Genomic DNA, 7500 nt, shown 5'->3' on the forward strand with positions numbered 1-7500 from the left:
GGTAAGGCGGCATTCCGCCTTTATTTGAACAGAACAATTAACAACGATATTTGCATATCATTTTAACAAAGAAAACGCCTCATACTTCAAACATCAATGCATGGCAACTAAATCAAATCAAAATCTGCAAATTCGCTGAGAAGTTAGCCAGTACTTCTCGGAGCTGCACCATCTAGTAGCAGCTGATCGAACTAATGAAGTATTATAAAACATTACATGAACGCAAAGCCGCAGTATGAGTATGGAGAATATAAAGACGCTTTATTAATGTGTGTGCATCGCATGCGTTTGCGTGCGTACGCGCGCGTGCCCGTGTGCAGGTGTGTGTGTATGTGTGTGTGTGCGCGTGTATGCGTATGCGTGTGTGACAAATATATAGTTGATGAGTTACAAAAATATATGTATCATATCTATCATATGTAATATTACAAATATTACATTGCCTCTTTGCATGGTCTTTTAGCCGTTGTATCTCATTCTCTAAATTTGTCTGTCACATTCGTATTTCTCATTCTCTTGTTTGTCAATTCATGTCTATAAACTGTATACACATAGGCATATATGTGTGTATATATGTATATATATATCATTTTTAACTTTACAAAGTTTTTTATACATACCCTTTTTAAGTTTATGGAATAATAATTTTCATACATACGAGATGTCCGGAGGATGCAGTAAGCTGAACGCTTGTTTATTAACTCTGAACTACTAATTGGGTAATTTAAAGAAAGAGGAACCAAGTATTATATACATATATATTTTATTTCATAATCTTTATGATAATGAATACCTTTAAATTCCTGAATATCTATCTCGCTGTTAACCCAAGTATATGTTAAATGAACAAATATATATATATATATACATTGTCGACAATATGACGCCATTATGAAGTGTGGGAAATCCGAGGTGAAAACGAGGTTGCCTGTGGAAGGCTTCGCTGACACTCTTGAAGATGAAAAAAGGCAAACTAAAATGGCGAATCGTGGTCGTATCACTGGGATGAAAGTGGTCTCTCGCCTAGAGAATTTTCCAGGGAGCTGGGTATCTCCTGGTCTGTAATTTACAGGTGGATAACGAGGTGGGTGAAACAAGCAAACGTAAATTGACTTGCTCATTTGTTAGAATGTGGACGCGTCGCCATACAAACGCCATGGCTTATGGTATACTGAGAGTGAAAACCATTATCAGAATTTAGTACAAGATAAAGTGCATTCGTGATGAACAAAACGAGTCACATATATTTTTGTAACTCATCAAATATATAAATGTGCACACACGCATACGCACACACGCGCGCGCGCATATGCACACACAATTGTAAAGCGTCTTTATATTCTCCATACTCATACTGCGATTTTGCGTTCACGTGATGGTCTATAAAGGTGAATATAACGTAATGTTTCCTGTTTATTGAAAGTGTTTACTTTCGGTGAAAAGTCTCACTTCATTAGTTCGATCAGCTGCTACTAGACGGTGTTGCTTCGAACATTTGCTAACTTCTCAGCGAATTTGCAGATTTCTATTTGATTTAACTGCCACACACAGAGGTTTGATGTATGAGGGGTTTTCTATATTCAATATGCAAATACCATTGTTCTGTTCAAATAAAGGCGGAATGCCGCATTACCTCCACAGGTGTTGCCATTTCGATAAACAATTCCAAGAAGTCACATTTGAAAAATATTCCATAAAAAACGATAATCAATACTACACATTTTGCAACCAGTTATTTGAAGAAAAAAAAAAACGAAATAAATAGCTTATTCCGTTTCTAAAAACAGATACATACATTACTGGCTATTTATGTTCAACCAATCACGCTCTTTCTTACAACCTGGGGTTTTCGCCTCATTCATAAAAATACTATTTACGCTATGTTTACATCGAGGTGGTTGCCAGATGTACAAAAGCGGGACCCAGCATGTGTACCGAAATATAATTACGCAACTGTACATATATTTGTATGTTTACTTTGTGTGTATGCATATATATGTATATAGATATATATTTATATATATACATATGTTGATAGTTATATATATATACACATATATATTCAGTGTATATATGCATATACTTATATAGACATATAGCGATATATATGAACATATATACAGTATATATATACATATATATACAGTATATGTATATGTATTTAATATATATATATATATATAGTATATATGTATTTATATATATAATATGTATAGAATATACATATATATACATACACAGTACACACACACACATATATATATATATATATATATACATATACATGTGTATATATATTCATTGAATAGGAAAACATCCACAGTAAGAAATGAATATGAATCGTAACGTTTCGAACTCTTCACAGGTTCCTTTTCAGACGAATGATAAACCAAAACCTTTTCGGTTTATTATTCGTCTGAAGAGTTCGAAACGTTACGATTCATATTCGTTACTTACTGTGTACACTGTGATATATATACATTATATATAGATATATATATATAGTGTGTATGTATATATGTATTTATACATATATATACATATACATATATATGTATGTGTACAGTATACTGCACACATATGTATGTGTGCAGTATATCTACCTATACATATATGTATTTACATGTGTATATTGAACATGCATTGCATATAGACATGCTTGTTATATATATATATATATATATATATATATATATATATATATATATATATACAAATTTAAATATATATATACAATATATATATATATATATATATACGTGTATATATATATATGTATATATATACATATATATATACATTTTTAAGTATGAATATCAATATATATAAAATATATCTACATATGTATATGTGTACATACAAAATGTATATACAGTATATATATATATATATATATATATATATATATATATATATATGCGTGTGTGTATACATATATGTATATATAAAAAGTATATATGTATGTGTATATAGATATATATACACATGCATTTATAAGTATAAATATAAATATATAAACAGTATATCTATATATGTATGTGTACATACCAACACAGCCCTGACAAATTGGTGGACAGCGTGGTAACAAGTACCTGACCTTGTGAGAGACAGAAAAAGTGAGACGCAGAAAACAGAGAGAAAGAGTGAGAGGGGGGAAGAGAACGAGACAGAATACAGAGAAAAAAAAAGAAGAGAAAGAGACAGAAGAGATCGATCCACAAGAACCGAGGACGAGATAAACGCGACACATTTAATATATATATATATATATATATATATATATATATATATATATATATATATGTGTGTGTGTGTGTGTGTGTGTGTGTGTGTGTGTGTGTGTGTGTGTGTGTATACATATGTATAAAATACATATATATATATATATATATATATATATATATATATATATATATATATATATATATGTATAGATGGATATATATACAAATGTATGTGTAAATATATACATGTTAATGGTTAATGGTTAAAAGCAAGATAAATGTGCTAGACATGTAAGGTCATGTAGCACTATAGTAAATGGTAGTGAAGCGTGGTTGAGTTAGTGATTAGTTGCCAAAGCTGGGCAATGGAATTGACGAGTTAATGGGTTAAGGTCGGGTAAGGTAATGTACAGGGGGTAGATCAAGTGAAGGTTATATATGCGATTGAGGAAAGAAAAGGTTGTCAAAGCAGGTGTGAGATTCTGTAAGGATGTCTGATAGGTTGGGAGGTCGGTGAAGGGAGGATAGGTGGGGAAAGTAGAGGTCCGGGCTGCTTCAAAACGTGGGCATGACAATAGAATGTGTGGAACTGAAAGAGCGACATTACATAGGGGACATAGGGGTGGATCAGAGTGTGAGATCAGATAGGAGTGTGTTAGACGGGTGTGGCCAATGCGTAAGCGGACGAGAGCCGTCTCCCAATGTCTGTTCCGATGAAATGGAGCTGATTAGGAGGAGATTGATAGTTTTACAGTATGTAATTTATTAGTGCGGAGACTTGACCAGAAAGATTTATATTGGTTATACAAGAAAGTCTTAAAGTGGGGGTAATAATCCGTGGCTGGAATACGTGAGAAACGTGGTTGGTTTGATGTGTACATAGCAGCGTAGTGTGCTAGAGTATCTGCCTGTTCATTGCCAGGGATTCCAACATGGCTGGGCACCCAGCAGAATTTGATTGTTTTATGGCGTCTGGACAGGTAGAACAACCAGTTCTGGATCTTACAAACAAGGGGGTTGGTCGAGTGTATTGTGAGATAGGAAGAGGGGAGTGAGTATATGTGTTTTAAGGCAAACAGGTGTGCATACCGTTCTGTAGTAAGGACACTGGATTCAGGAGGGAGAGGGTATTTGAAAGTAGAATTGGGAAGGTTACTGCAAAACCAGCACCAGAGGTGGATTTGGAGCCATGAGTGTAAACATGAATACTGGAGGAATAAGTGGAGGCATGGTCAAGGAAATGGGTGAGAAGGACAGCTGGAGGAGTATTTGATTTGGGTGAGTTAGGGAAAACAGAGGAGCAAATACGGGGGTAAGGTATAAGCCATGGAGGGACTGAATGGACAGAACGGGAGAGGTCAGAGATGGGGAAAAGGAGAATGGGAGAGTAGGGTATCCATGCGAGCAGAGAAAGGATTAGGTAAACGTGGAGAAAAAGCAAAGGTAGGAAGTAGGGATCGTGGGATAGTTAGTTTAGTGAGGGGAAGTTGGTGGAATCGAGCATAACATCGGAGAGAGAGAAGGGTACGGCATCGAGAGAGAGATGGTATGCCTGATTCAGTGTACAGGCTCTCAACTGGAGAGGCTAAGCGAAGACCACAATGATGGATTGTATCAAGATGGGCAAGGAGAGAAGTTGAGGCAGAGGAGTAGATATGGCACCATAATCGAGAGTGGAGAGGATCAAGGTAACATGAAGATGAAGAATTTTGTGATCCGAGCCTCAGGATATATGGGATAGAGTTTGTAAGATTTGGAGACGGCGGCGAGCTTTTTCTTTATTGTAAAGGATATGGTCTCGCCAGGAAAGTTTGGAGTCATATTGCAGACTGAAGAAATTGGCAGAGATTTAGCAAGTATGTGCCAAAGGCATAGATGTTTAAATCATCACCATATAGTGATGACCAGGCTCCTGGTGGTAGAACTGAGACAATGTCATTAACAGCAAGAAGGAATAAAGTGGTACTGAGCAAATTGCCTTGTGGGACGCCTTCGATTTGAGGAAAGAAGGATTATGTGGCAGAGGCAATTTTGACATGGAAGGTGCGTTGGGAGAGGAAAGACTTTATAAAGACACCCATGTTTCCGCGTATGCCTAGAGAGGATATTTCTAGGAGAATATGGTACCACCATGTAGTATCATATGTTTTTTTCTAGGTCAAAGAATATAGCTGGTACAGATTCATGGCGTGCAAATGCTGATGTAATATGTCTCAAAATGAGCAAGGGGGTTAGCTGTGTTTCGGGCACGGCAGAAACCAAACTGGGAAGGAGTGAGAAGATTATGAGATTCAAGATACCACATTAAATGGAAGTTAACCATTTGCTCTAGTAGATTGCACAAGCAGATAGTGCGATGAGGCGACAGTCTTGAGGGAGGGTACCCAATTTATTGGGTTTCAGGAAAGGGAGGATAAGAGTTCGCCAATGAAAAGGAAAATTTCCTGATGTCCATAAATGGTTGTAAATTGTCAATAGGAAGGATAAGGAGGAAGATGGGAGTTGCCGGAGCATACAGTAGTGAATATCGTCAGGGCCTTCATGAGTGTTGCTGGACGACTGTAAGGTAGCACTGAGTTCAGAGGAATAAAAAGGAGCATTGTAGGACTCAGCTGAGGATAGGGTGTAGATAATGGGGTGCATTGCCTGATGGTCTTAATAGAAGAGAAGTGTGGAGAAATGTGAGAACCATTACTCACCTGGCTGAAATAGTCACCCAGTTCATTAGCGACTTGGAGAGAGGATCAGAGATGAAGGTATCTCGTATATGGAGGACAGGATGTTTGCTTGTTAGTTTATGGATCCGGCGCCAAACATTTGAGATAGATGTAGAGGATGTAACTGAGGAAACATAATTTCGCCAGTTATTTGTTTTACTATTCTGTATTGTACGATGAAGATAGGCGGATGCTCTTTTAAAGGAGATAAGGGCTGATGTTTGATTATGAGTACCTCGTTTGTAGTGGTAACTGTTCCAGGCTGCACATTTTAAGCGAAGCAATTTAGTGCAATCAGAATTCCACCATGGAACACATTTGGAGGTATAGGGTCTTGTGGTTCGAGGAATAGCTGTATGAGCAGCTCTTAGGACTGTAGTTGTGAAACATTGTATCATATCTGAAATGGATGAGAGGGAGGATGGAGGGATATGAATAGCAGAGAATGAAGTGAAAGTACGCCAGTCAGCTCTATCAAAGCACCAGCGTGGGGAGTTAGGAAGTGGTACATATGAAGAAGGATAAAGGAGAACTGGAAAGTGGTCACTATAGGGAAAGTGGTCTAGAACTGACCAATGGAAATCTAAATGAAGAGAAGGGGAGAGTGGTCAGTGCATGAAAAAGATTGTGTGCCTGTATCACGGTGTGTTGCGATCTGAATTAAGAATAATAATGTCAGCTATGGAGAGAAAGGCTCTAGGGATCGGCTACGGGAGTTGGTGATAGAATCACCCCAAAGAGTGTGGCGACAGTTAAAATCACCAACTATGAGGAAAGGTGGTTGGAGTTGGGAAATTAGATTCTCAAAAGCAACAAAGTCAATGGGGTGGGGAGGGGAGTAGACTGAAATCTCTGTAATCCAGCGGCAAAGAAAGATGAGAATATCTGTGCAAAGGACAGTGGTTTGAAAAGGAAGTATGACAGGTGTTTTCTGATTGATAAGTATAGACGAGACAAAGGGAGTGTGGGGAAGAGACAAAAGGTTAATTAGGAATTGGTATAGGAGGAAGTGTAAGTCTCTTGATGGCATATAATGGATGGGTTATAAAAGGAAAGGATATGACAAAGCCCAGGTCTGTGAGAACATATTTATATAATAGTTATACTTTCGTTGATTTATGAGTGATAACACAGAGAATTTGAAGGGGAAGGAGCTAGAAGGTGGGATAAGGAATGAGAGGGGGTAGGTGTTGTATCAGGAGGGGTATTAGGAGGTGGAGGGTCTGGGGAAGGGGATAGTTGTGATATAAGGGATTCACGTGTGTATCTAGGAGGGAGTGGAAGGGATGGCAGGAGGGTTAATGTAGGTGGAGCTGGAGTTGGGGGGGATGGGCTGTGTTGGGAGGGGATAGGAGGAAAGGGTGTAGGGGGGATATGAGTAGGAGGATGGATATCAGCAGTCACTTTGAGTGTGGAGGGAGTGGGAGTTGTGGAATTGAAAGGTGGATGAGGGGTTTCAGTGTCAGTTTGGGACTCAAGTAAATAGTTTTGAATATCTTCAAGAGTTTCTGTGATGGAGTTGGTTGGGGAGTTTTGTGCGACAAAGGTTTTCTTGTGAG

Source organism: Penaeus chinensis, chromosome 21, assembly GCF_019202785.1.
Source record: "Penaeus chinensis breed Huanghai No. 1 chromosome 21, ASM1920278v2, whole genome shotgun sequence".
Classification (NCBI taxonomy): Eukaryota; Metazoa; Arthropoda; class Malacostraca; order Decapoda; family Penaeidae; genus Penaeus; species Penaeus chinensis.